At 46.5% G+C, this 13,674-nt stretch overlaps 1 protein-coding gene across 11 annotated transcripts in view; it reads left to right on the forward strand.

Moving 5' to 3' along the window:
* Positions 1-13,513: 13,513 nt before the first annotated feature.
* Positions 13,514-13,674, forward strand: part of KASH5 (KASH domain containing 5) — a 28,747-nt gene continuing 28,586 nt past the window's right edge. For 9 of the 11 annotated variants that reach the window (XM_033224017.1, XM_033224018.1, XM_033224019.1 and 6 more), the window contains exon 1: positions 13,517-13,618. The gene's annotated coding sequence lies outside the window, so the exon portion shown is untranslated. Of the gene's footprint in view, positions 13,619-13,674 lie in introns of all 11 variants that reach the window. The other 2 variants (XM_033224021.1, XM_033224023.1) reach the window with 1 other exon arrangement.

The following is a 13,674-nucleotide window of genomic DNA, read 5'->3' on the forward strand; positions in this document are numbered from 1 at the left end:
CAACACCATCTCCTTTCGGCATTTATCCCCAAGCCCCTGCCAACCAGACCATGGCAAGGGCCCCCAGTCCCAGCTCTGAGCATGACAACTGGCTGTGCTAGCTCTTGCCTAAGTCTACCAGGCTTGATTTTCTCATTCAGGCATTGTCTATGCTGTAGCTCCATCTGTCCACTCAGCACCCAACCCTGTCACCTCCAGCCCTGTCTGCACTCCCAACTCTTAGCTTTTTTTTTTTTTGGAAATGGTCTCACTCTGTTACCCACGCTGGAGTGCAGTGGCACAATCACAGCTCACTGCAGCCTCGACCTCCCAGGCTCAGGCGATCCTCCCACCTCAGCCTCTCTCAGTAGCTGGGACCACAGGCGTGCGCCACCATGCCCAGCTAATTGTTGTATTAACACAGGGATCTCCCTATGTTGCTCAGGCTCGTCTTGAACTCCTGGGCTCAAGTGATCCCTTCACCTCGGCCTCTCAAAGTGCTGGGATTACAGGCTTGAGCCACTGTGCCTGGCCCCCAACTCTTTCACTCCAGCCCTGTCTGTTTACGTGGCCCCTGTACTGTTACTGCCATAACAAATGGGCACAAACTTGGAAACTTAAAACAACACAAATGCATGATTTCACGTATCATCCTGGTCAGAAATCCAGGATGGCTCCACCGGCCCTCAGCTCTGGGTTTCACAGGGTGTCAGCCACCCGAGCTCTCACTGGGAGGCTCTGGGAAGAAGCTGCTTTCAAGCTCATTCAGATTTTCAGCAGAATCGAATTCTGGGCTTGTGGGACTGAGGTCCCCATGTTCTCACTGGCTGTCAGCTGGGGGCCACCAACCCTTAGCTCCAAGAGGCCTCTCTCCGGTTACTGCAGGTGGACCTGACATCCCAGAGCCACAGCCCAGTGTCATGGTGGGACTCTGACTTCCCCTTGTGTCCCATCTCTGGTATATCTTCCTCTTCTGGCAGAGACGGTCCTCTGCTTTGAAGGGCTCATGTGACTGGACTGGATCTTCCTGGACAACATACTTAGAGGTTCCAGGAATTAGAGGGTGACCATCTTTGGGGGACCACTATCCAGCCCCACTCAGGTCCTTCCCGTGTCATCTCCAGCCTCGACTCTGTTGTGTCCACACCCGCCTATCCTCGTCTTCATCTTCTCATTCCCTGACTCACCCCGATGGAAGGACTCTATCTCCAACTTGCTATTTCTCTCTTTGTCCCTCTATCTGACCCTCCCTGCTCACCACCCCAAACTCCCTCACTTCCAGGCCTGATGCCTTGTCCAAACTTGGAAGCTCACAGAGCTTGCCTTTGGTGGTCTGTCCACTTTGCCCTTCCCCAGGGCATTTTCTGTCCCCTCTGAGAGTCCTCCGTCATGATCCATCAAGGAGAATGCTGATCTGATCCTCCCCAGAGCTGAGTCCCATCTAGGACCTGGACATGGCATATACTCTCTCCCTTGAGGCCCAAGCTGAGCGCTGGATCACCCCATAGACTCACACACTCAGGAATCCAACAGTGAGTACAATGAATGCAAGTCAACTTTTTTTTTTTTTTTTTTTTTGAGACAGAGTCTCGCTCTGTCGCCCAGGCTGGAGTGCAGTGACATGATCTCAACTCACTACGATCACCGCCGCCACCCAAGTTCAAGTGATTCTCATGCCTCAGCCTCCCAAGTAGCTCGGACTACAGGTGCTCACCACCACACCCAGCTAATTTTTGTATTTTTAGTAGAGATGAGGTTTTACCATGTTGGCCAGGCTAGTCTCAAACTCCCAACCTCAGGTGATCTGCCTGCCTCATCCTCTCAAAGTGCTGGGATTACAGGCATGAGTCACCACGTCCGACCAAGTTTGGCTGCTTCTAAGACCTCTCTCCTTGGCTTGAGGATGGCTGCTTTCTCACTGTATCCTCACATTGTGTTTTTTTGTTTTGTTTTGTTTTTGAGACAGAGTCTCGCTCTGTCACCCAGGCTGGATGAAGTGCAGTGGCGCGATCGCCTTTCAGGCTCAAGAGACTCTTCTGTCTCAGCCTCCCAAGTAGCTGGGACTACAGGCACACACTATCATGCCCGGCTAATTTTTGTATTTTTTAGTAGAGACAGGGTTTTACCATATTGGCCAGGCTGTTCTCAAACTCCTGACCTCATGATCTACCCACCTCGGCCTCCCAAAGTGCTGGGATGACAGGCCTGAGCCACTGCACCCGGCCCACATTGGCTTTTATTTGTAATTCTAGAACAGGGCAGTACCTCATTCTAAAAAGTAGAATGAGTGTTCCCATGAGCCGAGCAGAGAAAGGTGGTTTACGATCTCGGCTCACTGCAATCTATACCTCCCGGGTTCAAGTGATTATCCTGCCTCAGCCTCCTGAGTAGCTGGAATTAAAGGCTCCTGCTGCCACACCCAGCTAATTTTTGTATTTTTAGTAGAGACGGGGTTTCACCATGTTAGCCAAGCTGGTCTCAAACTATGACTTCAAGTGATCCATCCACCTCAGCCTTCCAAAGTGCTGGGATTACAGGCGTGAGTCACCGCACCCAGCTAATTTTTGTATTTTTAGTAGAGACAGGGTTTCACCATGTTGGCCAAGCTGGTCTCGAACTCCTGACCTCAAGTGATCCACCCACCTCAGCCTCCCAAAGTCCTGGGATTACAGGTATGAACTACTGTGCCCAGCCAGGGATTACGTTTTTCGTTTTCTGGTTGTTTTTTTTTCTTTTTTATTACAGAACAATTATCTGTCATCAAACTATCCTTTCAGATTCACTTTGAATATCTCCTTTCTTTTTTTTTTTTTTTTCTTTGAGATGGAGTCTCGCTCTGTCGCCCAGGCTGGAGTGCAGTGGCACGATCTCAGCTCACTGCAAGCTCCGCCTCCCGGGTTCAAGCGATTCTCCTGCCTCAGCCTCCTGAGCAGCTGGGACTATAGGCGCCCACCACCATGCCTGGCTAATTTTTTGTATTTTTAGTAGAGACAGAGTTTCACCATGTTAGCCAGGATGGTCTCCATCTCCTGACCTCGTGATCCGCCCGCCTCAGCCTCCCAAAGTGCTGGGATTACAGGTGTGAAACACCGTGCTCGGCCCCAACTGATCATTTCAAAGTTATTTTACTTGTGGCCAGGTGTGGAGGCTCATGCCTGTACCCCAGCACTTTACAAGGCTGAGGTGGGTGGATCACCTGAGGTCAGGTGTTCCAGACCAGCCCGGCCAACAAAGTGAAACCACGTCTCTACTAAAAATACAAAAAATTAGCCGGGCATGGCGGTGGGTGCCTGTAATCCCAGCTACCCGGGAGGCTGAGGCAGAAGAATTGCTTGAACCCCGAAGGCGGAGGTTGCAGTGAGCCGAGATCACGCCATTACACTCCAGCCTGGGCAACAGAGCAAGACTCCGTCTCAAAAAACGAACAAACAAACAAAGTTACTTTACTTGTAAAGGTTTAAACAGAGGGGACTTCCTTATCATGCTAGCTAGAAGATGTGGCTATTATTTCTCTCTCTCCTGTCTCCTCTAAATTCTCAGAGGTCAGATAATTTAGTTTCAGCTTGCTGACATGGAACTGTAGCATGAGTGACTCCGCTGGTCTCTTGGGGCTAGTGCAGGAGCTCAGTCCAAACCAATGGCTTCCTATAAAGTTTATTTAACAGCTGGGCGCGGTGGCTCAAGCCTGTAATCCCAGCACTTTGGGAGGCCGAGACGGGCGGATCACGAGGTCAGGAGATCGAGACCATCCTGGCTAACACTGTGAAACCCCGTCTCTACTAAAAAAATACAAAAAACTAGCCGGGCAAGGTGGCGGGCGCCTGTAGTCCCAGCTACTCGGGAGGCTGAGGCAGGAGAATGGCATAAACCCGGGAGGCGGAGCTTGCAGTGAGCTGAGATCCGGCCACTGCACTCCAGCCCGGGCGACGGAGCGAGACTCCGTCTCAAAAAAAAAAAAAAAAGAGTTTATTTAACAAGGCAAATCTACAGAGACAGAAAGCAGATTCACGGTTACGTGGGGTTTCAGGGAAAGAAAGGTTGAGTTAGGGATAATGGCTAAGAGATGTGGGGCTTTGTTTCGGAGTGATGAAAATGTTCTAAAATTAATTGTGATGATTGTAGAACTCTGTGAGTATACTGAAAACCACTGAATTATACACTTTAAATGGGTAAACTATGTGGTGTGTGAATGATGACTCAATAAAGCTGTTAAAGCAATTAGTTAATTAACAATTCTATTAAACAGTTTACCCTGAACAACTCAGGGTTTAGGGGACTAACCCCCTGCGAGGGAAAAAATCTGAAGATCAATTTTGACTCCCCAAAAACTTAATGACCAATAGTATGCTATTGACCAGAAGCTTTACATAAACAGCAGATGAACACATACTTTTTATGATATATGTTTTCTGGGATTTTTTTTTTTTTTTTTTTTAATACAGGATCTTGCCCTGTCACCCAGGGTGGAGTGCAGTGGCACGATCATAGCTCACTCCAGCTATTTGTTTGTTTGTTTGTTTTTTGAGACGGAGTCTTGCTCTGTTGCCCAGCAATTCTTCTGCCTCAGCCTCCCGGGTAGCGATCCCCCCTCCTCAGCCTCCCAGGTAGCCAGGACCACAGGTAAGGCTCTCACAACCACACCTGGCTAATGTTTGTATTTTTAGTAGAGATAAGGGTTTCACCATGTTGCCCAGGGGTGTCTCCAATTCCTAGGCTCAAGCAATCAGCCCACCTTGGCCTCCCAAAGTTCTGGGATTACAGGCATGAGCCACCTTGCCTCGCTGTGTTATATGTATTATATACTATATTCGAACAATAAAGTGAGCTACAGAAAAGAAAATGTTACTAAGGAAATCAGAGGAAGTTAGGAGAGGGTTAAAAAAAATAAAATCACCAGGCACGGTGGTTCACGCCTGTAACCCCAGCACCTCTGGAAGCCGAGGAGGAAGGACCACCTGAGGTCGGGACTTTTGAGATCAGCCTGACCAACATAGTGAAACCCCATCTCTACTAAAAATACAAAAGTTAGCTGGGCGTGGTGGCACATGCCTGTAACCCCAGCCATGTGGGAGGCTGAGGTAGGAGAATCATTTGAACCCGGGAGGTGGGGGGTGCAGTGAGCCGAAATCATGCCACTGCACTCCAGCCTGGGCAACAAACAAAACAAAACAAAACAAAACAAAAAACTGTAAGGAAGATAAATTGCATTTCCACTAGTGTACTGTACCTAGGGTAACCCTAAGTTTATGTCTTCTGTTGATAAAATGAATTGTGTGTCTGAAATGGTGGGCAACTACAGCTACAGACTACAATCTGTACATCAAGCAAGTCAGCTTTTTCTGGTATGTCATAACTTTTCTCTGCTTCTTGGGAGCACTTCCAGCATCATTCGCGGCACTTCATGTGGGTCCCGTGGTGTTCCTCAAGGTTTACCATATTGCACTAAACACCGTGAAAAATATGTGATAATCTCAAGAGATCACTTTACTGCAATATACGATTTAGGAAAGAGACCAACTGCTCACTGGAAGATGATTAGCATCACACAGCATTTTGAGCAGATACCCACAGCACTTGAGCCCACTGCAACAGCAATGGAAAGTGGCTGCAAAAATACTACCGCAGTACAGTCTTACTGCAGTGAATTTTATGCAGTTATGACTTAATACTGCATCTTTACGTTTGTTTGCATTTCTCTCGACTTTTAAAGGTGCCATGTATAGTCTGTGTTTATATACATAAGTTTTGATACACTAACTTTTTGTTTGTTTGTGACAGACTCTTGCTCTGTCACCCAGGCTGGAGTGCAATGGCACAATCTTAGCTCACTGCAACCTCCGCCTCCCTGGTTCAAGCAATTCTCCTGCCTCAGCCTCCCAAGTAGCTGGGATTACAGGTGCCCGCCACCACGCCTGGCCAATTATTATATTTTTAGTAGAGATGGGGTTTCATCATGTTGGCCAGGCTGGCCTCGAACTCCTAACCTCAGGTGATCCTCCCACCTCAGTCTCCCAAAGAGCTGGGGTTACAGGTGTGAGCCACTGTGCCCAGCCACACCTGGCTAATTTTTTTTATATTTTTAGTAGAGATATGGTTTCACCATGTTGGCCAGGCTGGTCTCAAACTCCCGACATCAAATGATCTGCCTGCCTTGGCCTCCCAAAGTGCTGGGATTACAGGTGTGGGCCACCATGCCCAGCCCCTGCTCAATTTTAGACACTGCAAGTATCTTCTGCTGGTCCATCATCTCATCTCTCATGATCTTGGCCCTTGGGATCTTTGATGAATAGAAACCTTTAATACTGGTATAATCAAATTCATTTTTTTGACTTATGATTCATCCTTCTGAGATCCCTAAAAGAAGTCATTAATACTTTCCTACGTTTTCTTTTATTAACTTTATAGTTTTACCTTTTGCATTTAGTGCTTTACTAGCAGCTGGTCTCCACTTTACATTATGATGTTATAGAGAAGGAGGGGGCCTGAAAGCCTCTCAGTGCTCAAGATCTTTGAAGACTTAACTGGGCATTAGCTCAATGAGAGAGAAAGAAAGCAATAGAGGATGGGGACAGGCCACTCTCTCCTGGGCCTTGCTTCCCCAAGAAAATCCCATGAACCCACCCACAACCACTACATCTCAGACTATTTCAGCGTCTTCCTCCCAGTGGCTTCACACACCTGGGTGAGACCCCCAGCATCTACTCAGTTACTAGGTCTGGTATTCCCTGATATTATCCTGATTTTTTGACTGGAAAAAAGGTGTTAATTCATAAGACTTTGGGGTTTATTTTTTTGGGGGGGGCGGGGGACAGAGTCTCACTTTGTCGCCCAGACTGGAGTGCAGTGGCATGATCTGAGCTCACTGCAACCTCTGCCTCCTGGGCTCAGGTGATCCTCCCACCCCAGCCTCCTGAGTAGCTGGGACCACAGGCATATGCCACCATGCCCGGCTAATTTTTGTAATTTTTTTTTTTTTTTTTTTTTGTAGAAATGGGGTTTCTCCATGTTGCCCAGACTGGTCTCAAGCTCCTGGGCTCAAGCGATCTGACTGCCTCAGCTTCCCAAAGTCCTGGGATTACAGGCATGAACCAATGTGCCCAGACCCCTGACACTATTCTAAGCAATGGGGATTAAGCAGTGAATAAAACAATGCCCCAGTCTCATGGGATTTGGTGGGGGAGAGAAACAATAAATATCTATCAAGCAATGGTAAATGCTGTGAAGAATAAAGCAACATAAGGCAGAAAGGAAACTCCAAGGGGACTGAGCTCATCTTAGATAGGGTAGTCTCTCTGATATATACAGAGACTGAACTGGGGTAATGGAGCAAATTCTGTCCATGGTAAATCTGGAGAAAGAGACTTTCAGGCTGAGGGAATAGTAAGTGCAAAGGTCCTGAGGTTGGAAATGGCTTGGCTTGATCAAAAACAAAGAGACCAAGGTGGACAGAGCAGTTATTGATGGAGATAAATAGGGAACAAGATCACAAAAGTAGACGCAGGGTACAAGAGAGCAGACCATGCAGGGTCTTTGGGGCATAGTGAGGAGTTTTTATGTTATTCTATTTAAAATGGGAAGTGAGCTAAGTGTTACAGTTAAGGAAGTAACATATATGTATTTACTCATCAAAAAGATTATCCCAAACTTTTGCTTGCCACTATGGATGGAGTAGCTAGTAGCTGACTAACTCCCCACTAAAAACTATAAAAGCTGAATACAAGCCAGGTGTGATGGTTCACACCTGTAATTCCAACACTTTGGGAGGCTGAGGCAGGCGGATCACCTGAGGTCAGGAGTTCAAGAGCAGTCTGGCCAACATGGTGAAACCCCGTCTCTACTAAAAATACAAAAATTAGTTGGGCGCGGTGGTGGGCACCTGTAATCCCAGCTAGTCAGGAGGCTAAGGCATGAGAGTCACTTGAACCCGGGAGATGGGGTTTCCCCATATTAACAAGGCTGGCCTTGAACTCCTGACTTTGTGATCAACCCGTCTCGGCCTCCCAAAGTGCTGGGATTACAGGTATGAACCATCACGCCCAGCCAAGAAAATTAAATTATTTCCAAGGGAAGATAATACCATCTAATTTTTATATTTTAATTTAAAAATTACCAGTCTTTCCAGGAAACAAGACCACATGACAGAAAACCAAGAGAAAAAATATACACTAGAAGTATATACCCAAAGGTGATCCAGATATTAGAGTTCTCAGATATAGGCTTTCAAGTAACTATAATATGTACCCCAAAAACAGATGAAAAGATGGATAATTTCATCAGAGAACTGGAATCTAAGGAGGGGGGAAGAATCCAATATAAATTCTAGAACTTAAAAATAAATTAATTAAAATTAAAATTCAGTAGATTAGTCCCACAGCAGGTTAGACACACTGGAAAACAGATCAATAGAAAATATCTAGATTAAATTACACAGAAATAGGGTAGAAAATACATTAAAAACATATGAGACATACAGGTCATGGTTAAAAGGTCTAAGAAATACGTATTAGAGTCCTAGAAGAGAGGAAAAAAACAATGAGGAGGAAGCAATACTAAAGAACTACTGGGCAAGAATTTTACAAAATGATGAAAGACATCAACTCACAGATCCAAGGTGAGAGGATCGCTTGAGCCTGGGAGATGGAGGTTGCAGTCAGTCAAGAATGCGCCACTGTACTCCAGCCTGGGTAACAGAGAGAGACCCTGTTTCCAAAAAAAAAAAAAAAAAAAGGGCAGAATGTTGATAATTGCTAAAGCTATGTGTTAGGTATACATGGGTTCATTATGTTTACTTTATATATGTTTGAAATTTTAAAAATACTGTATAAAGATATTTTTAAGTAACTGACACTAAATACTCCAAATAAAAGGCACATATTTTCTGATCTACAACTACATCAACAACATGGTTGAATCTTATACGACGTTTAACAAAAGAACCAGAAACAAAAAAGTTTCTGTATGGTTTTATTCATTCTGAATAAGAAAACAAATAAAGCTTATCTATGTCATTAGAAATTGGGGTAGGCCAGGCACAGTGGCTCATGTATATAATCCCAGCACTTTGGGAGGCTAAGGTGAGTGGATCACCTGAGGTCAGGAGTTCGAGACCAGCCTGGCCAACATGGTGAAACCCCATCTCTACTAAAAATACAAAAACTAGCCAGACACAATAGCACGTGCCTGTAATCCTAGCTACTCGGGAGGCTGAGACATGAGAATTGCTTGAACCCGGGAGGCAGTGGTTAGAGCGAGACGAGATTGTGCTGCTGCACTCCAGCCTGGGCCACAGAAGGAGACTCTGTCTCAAAACAAAAAAAGAAAAAGAAAAGAAACTAGGGTAAAAGTTACCCTTAGGAGAGTAGGGACTGGAAGAAGCCATGAGGAAGAGTCTCAGAGGCAGGCAGTATGTTGTATATTGATCTGGGTTTAGATAACACAGATGGGTTCAATTTCTGAAAATTCATAAAGCTTATCACTTATGATCTGTGGACTGTTCTATATAAATATTACACTTCACTGAGAGTTTTGGTAAAGTCAAAAATCAGCAGTCAGCATAAAAACAAAACCAACTATATGCTGTTACAAGAGACTGTAAGCACACAAAAAGGTGGAAAGTTACAGGATGAAAAAGATACACTATATAAACACTAACCAAAGAAAGCTGGAGTAATCTCTACATCAAAGTAGCCATTAAGGCAAAAAGCACTGCTAGAAGTAAAAAACGACATTTCAAGGTAATAAAGGGAGTCAAGTCACCAGAAGGATACAACCGTTCTAAATCTGTATGCATTTAATAATATAGCTTCAACATATATAAAGCAAAAATGATAGAACTGAAAGGAGAAATGGAAAAATCCACAGTCATTCAGTACAAGAGCAAACAGTAAAGATATTAAAGATTTGAATAGCATGATTAACAAACTTGACCTGACATAGCTGAACTGCAGGATAGGCACTCTGTTCTTTTGTTTGTTTGTCTGTTTGTTTGAGACAGAGTTTCACTCTTGTTGCCCATGCTAGAGTCTAATGGCACAATAACGGCTCATAGCAACCTCTGCCTCCCAGGTTCAAGCAATTCTCCTGCCTCAGCCTCCCGAGTAACTGGGAAGACAGGCGTGTACCACCATACCTGGCTAATTTTTTTTTTATTTTTAGTAGAGATGAGGTTTCACCATGTTGGTCAGGCTGGTCTCGAACTCCTGACCTCAGGTGATCCACCTGCCTCAGCCTCCCAAAGTGCTGGGACTACAGGCATGAGCCACCATGCCTGGCCTTTTTTTTTTTTTTCTTTTTTTTTTGAGATGGAGTCTCACTCTGTCTTGCCCAGGCTGTAGTGCAGTGGCGCAATCTCAGTTCACTGCAGCCTCCATCTCCCGGGTTCAAGCAATTCTCCTGCCTCAGCCTCCTGAGTAGCTGGGATTACAGGCACATGCCACCACATCTGGCTAATTTTGTATTTTTAGTAGAGACAGGGTTTCGCCATGTTGGCCAGGCTGGGTTTGAACTCCTGACTTCAGGTGATCCACCCAACTTGGTCTCCCAAAGTGCTGGGATTACAGGTATGAGCCATCATGCCCGGCCACTCTTTTCAAATATACATGAAGCATTTGCTAAAATAGACCAAATCCTGGACTATAAAGCAAATCTCAACAAACGTCAAAGAAGTGAAATCATACAGAGTATGTTTGTATATTCTCTGACCACAGTGAATTAAATAGGAAGCAATAATAAAAAGATAGCACGGGGCCAGACGCAGTGGCTCACGCCTGTAATCTCAGCACTCTGGGAGGCTGAGGCGGAGGAATCACGAGGTCAAGAGATCAAGACCATCCTGGCCAACATGGTGAAACCCTGTCGCTACTGAAAATACAAAAAAAAAGCTGACCGTGGTGGTGTGTGCCTGTAGTCCCAGCTACTGAGGAGGCTGAGGCAGGAGAATCGCTTGAATCCAGGAGGCGGAGGTTGGAGTGAGCCAAGATCGTGCCACTGCACTCCAACCTGGCAACAGAGCAAGACTCCATCTCAAAAATAAATAAATAAACAAATAAATAACAAAAATATAGCTGGGAAGTCATAAAATATTTGGAAGGTAAGCAATATATCTCTAAAATTATCACTCAGGTCAAATTAGAAAATATTTTGAATTGATAATGGAAACGTGGCCAGGCATGGTGGCTCATGCCAATCATCCCAGCACTCTGGGAGGTAGAGGCAGGCAGATCACTTGAGGTCAGGAGATCAAGACCAGCCTAGCCAACACGGAGAAACCCCCATCTCTACAAAAGATACAAAAATTAGCTGGGTGTGGTGGTGCATGCCTGTAATCCCAGCTACTTAGGAGGCTGAGGCAGGAGAATCATTTGAACCCAGGAGGCAGACATTGCAGTCAGCCAAGATCGTGCCATTGCACTCCAGTCTGGGTGACAGATCCAGACTCTGTCTCAAAAAATAATAATAGAAATGTGACATAACAAATGTGTCAAGTGTAGCTACAGAAGTTTTTAGAAGGCAAACGGTGGCTCTAAATGCATGTATTAGAAGAGATCATTAAAAATCAAATGACCTGGCTGGGCACAGTGGCTCACGCCTCTAATCCCAGCACTTTAGGAGGCCAAGGCAGGTGGCTCACCTGAGGTCAGGAGTTCAAGACCAGTCTGGCCAACATGGTGAAACCCCAACTCTACTAAAAATACAAAAAATTAGCCAGGCATGGCGGGGCACACCTGCAATCCCAGCTACTCAGTAGGTTGAGGCAGGAGAATCGCTTCAACTCGGGAGACAGAGGTTGCAGTGAGCCAAGACGGCACCACTGCACTCCAGACTGAGTGACAGAGTGAAACTCGAGTCTCAAAAAAAAAAAAAAATCAATGACCTAATGACCTAAAAATATCAGTGACCTAAGCATTCACCTCAAGAAGTTGGGGGGGAAAAGCTGGAAAAAGAACAGCAGATCAGGAGCTTGAGGGCACATGGCTGAAGTCCTACCTACTCAGGAGGCTGAGGTGGCAAGATTACTTGAGCCCAGAAGGTGGAGGCGCAGTGAGCTAGGGTCACATTACTGCATTCTAGCCTGGGTGAAACCCTGTCTCAAAAAGAGAGGAGAGGGGAGGGAAGGAAGGGGAGGGGGAGGGGAAAGGAAGGGAGTGGGGGAATGGGAGGGGAGGAGAGGAGAAGAGGGCGGAAGGTAGGGGAAGGTACAGGGGAGGGGAGAGGAGGGGAGGAGGAAGGGGAGAAGAAAGGAGGGGGAAGGGATGGGGGAGAAGGGGGAGAAGGGAGGGGGAGAAGGGAGGGGAGAGGGAGGGAGGGGGGAAAGGAGAGGGAAGTAGGGGGAGGTGAGAAAGGGGAGGGGAGAAGGGGGAGGGGAGAGAAGGGGGAGGAGAGGGGAGGGGAGGAGAAAAGAGAGATGGCACAAATTATTAATATCCATCACTACATATCTTGCAGATATTAAAAAGATTGGCTGGGCATGGTGGCTCATGCTAGTAACACCAGCACTTTGGGAGGCCAAGGTAGGAGGATCATTTGAGGCCAGGAGTTCAAGACTAGTCTAACATAATAAGACTGCATTTCTCCCCCTCCAAAAAAAGACAATATTATGAACTTTATGCAAATTATTTGAAATTTTAGATAAAATGGAAAAATTCCTTGAAAACCACAACTTATCAAAAATAAAATAGAGCATCTGAATAACTGTATTTTTACGAAAGAAATAGAATTTGTAATTTAAAGTCTTTCCACAAAGAAAACTCTAGGTCCAGATGGCTGGTGACTTCTTCCAAACATATAAAAAATAAATAACATCAATCCTACACTAGCACGTCCAAAGCCCAGAAAAAGAGAGAACACTTCTCCACACATTATATGATATCAGCATAGCCTTGTTAACAAAACCCAACAGGGATGAAAAGAAAAGAAAAGAAAAGAAAAGAAAATCTGGCAATATATAGAAAGGACAGGCCGGACACCGTGGCTCACGCCCGTAATCCCAGCACTTTGGGAGGCCGATGCGGGTGGATCACCTGAGGTTGGGAGTTCGGTACCAGCCCGGCCAACATGGTGAAACCCCATCTCTACTAAAAATACAAAAATTAGCCGGGTATGCTGGTGGGCGCCTATAATCCCAGCTACTCGGGAGGCTGAGGCAGGAGAATTGCTTGAACCCGGGACGGGGAGGTTGCAGTGAGCTGAGATTGCCCCACTGCACTCCAGCCTGGGCGACAGAGCGAGACTCCATCACAAAAAAAAAAAAAAAAGAAATGGGGAACGGACAAGGATTCTCCCAGTTCAATTCCCCCTTCCTCGGCCCATTTCACCGAAGCCTGAAGCCGAAGAGAACACGAGCCACAGCATGACGGGCGCAGACATCCCGCCTTCCACCACCAGACAGAAACTCTGGGCCCACCGCCCGCTCCGCCAGCGCGCATGCGTGGCACACGACGGCCTCCGGCGTCCACTGCGTCTTAGGAGGAGCCCGGGCGGGGAGGGGGCGGGGCTCAGGGGCTGCGCACGCGCACTCGCGACCCCTCGCCTCCTTTTTGCTTTTTCTGGCGGGAAAAGCTCACGCATTCCTCCCCCAACTCAACTGCCGTTCGTCGTTCGTGGCCGTCGGTTGTGTCCCGAGACTAGGACGTGGCTCCAGGTGCGCCCTGCCCCGTGGCGAGGTTCCCCAGAGTGGCCTTTCCCAGCCCCTACCGA

Source organism: Trachypithecus francoisi, unplaced genomic scaffold (assembly GCF_009764315.1).
Source record: "Trachypithecus francoisi isolate TF-2019V2 unplaced genomic scaffold, Tfra_2.0 Lachesis_group12, whole genome shotgun sequence".
NCBI lineage: Eukaryota > Metazoa > Chordata > Mammalia > Primates > Cercopithecidae > Trachypithecus > Trachypithecus francoisi.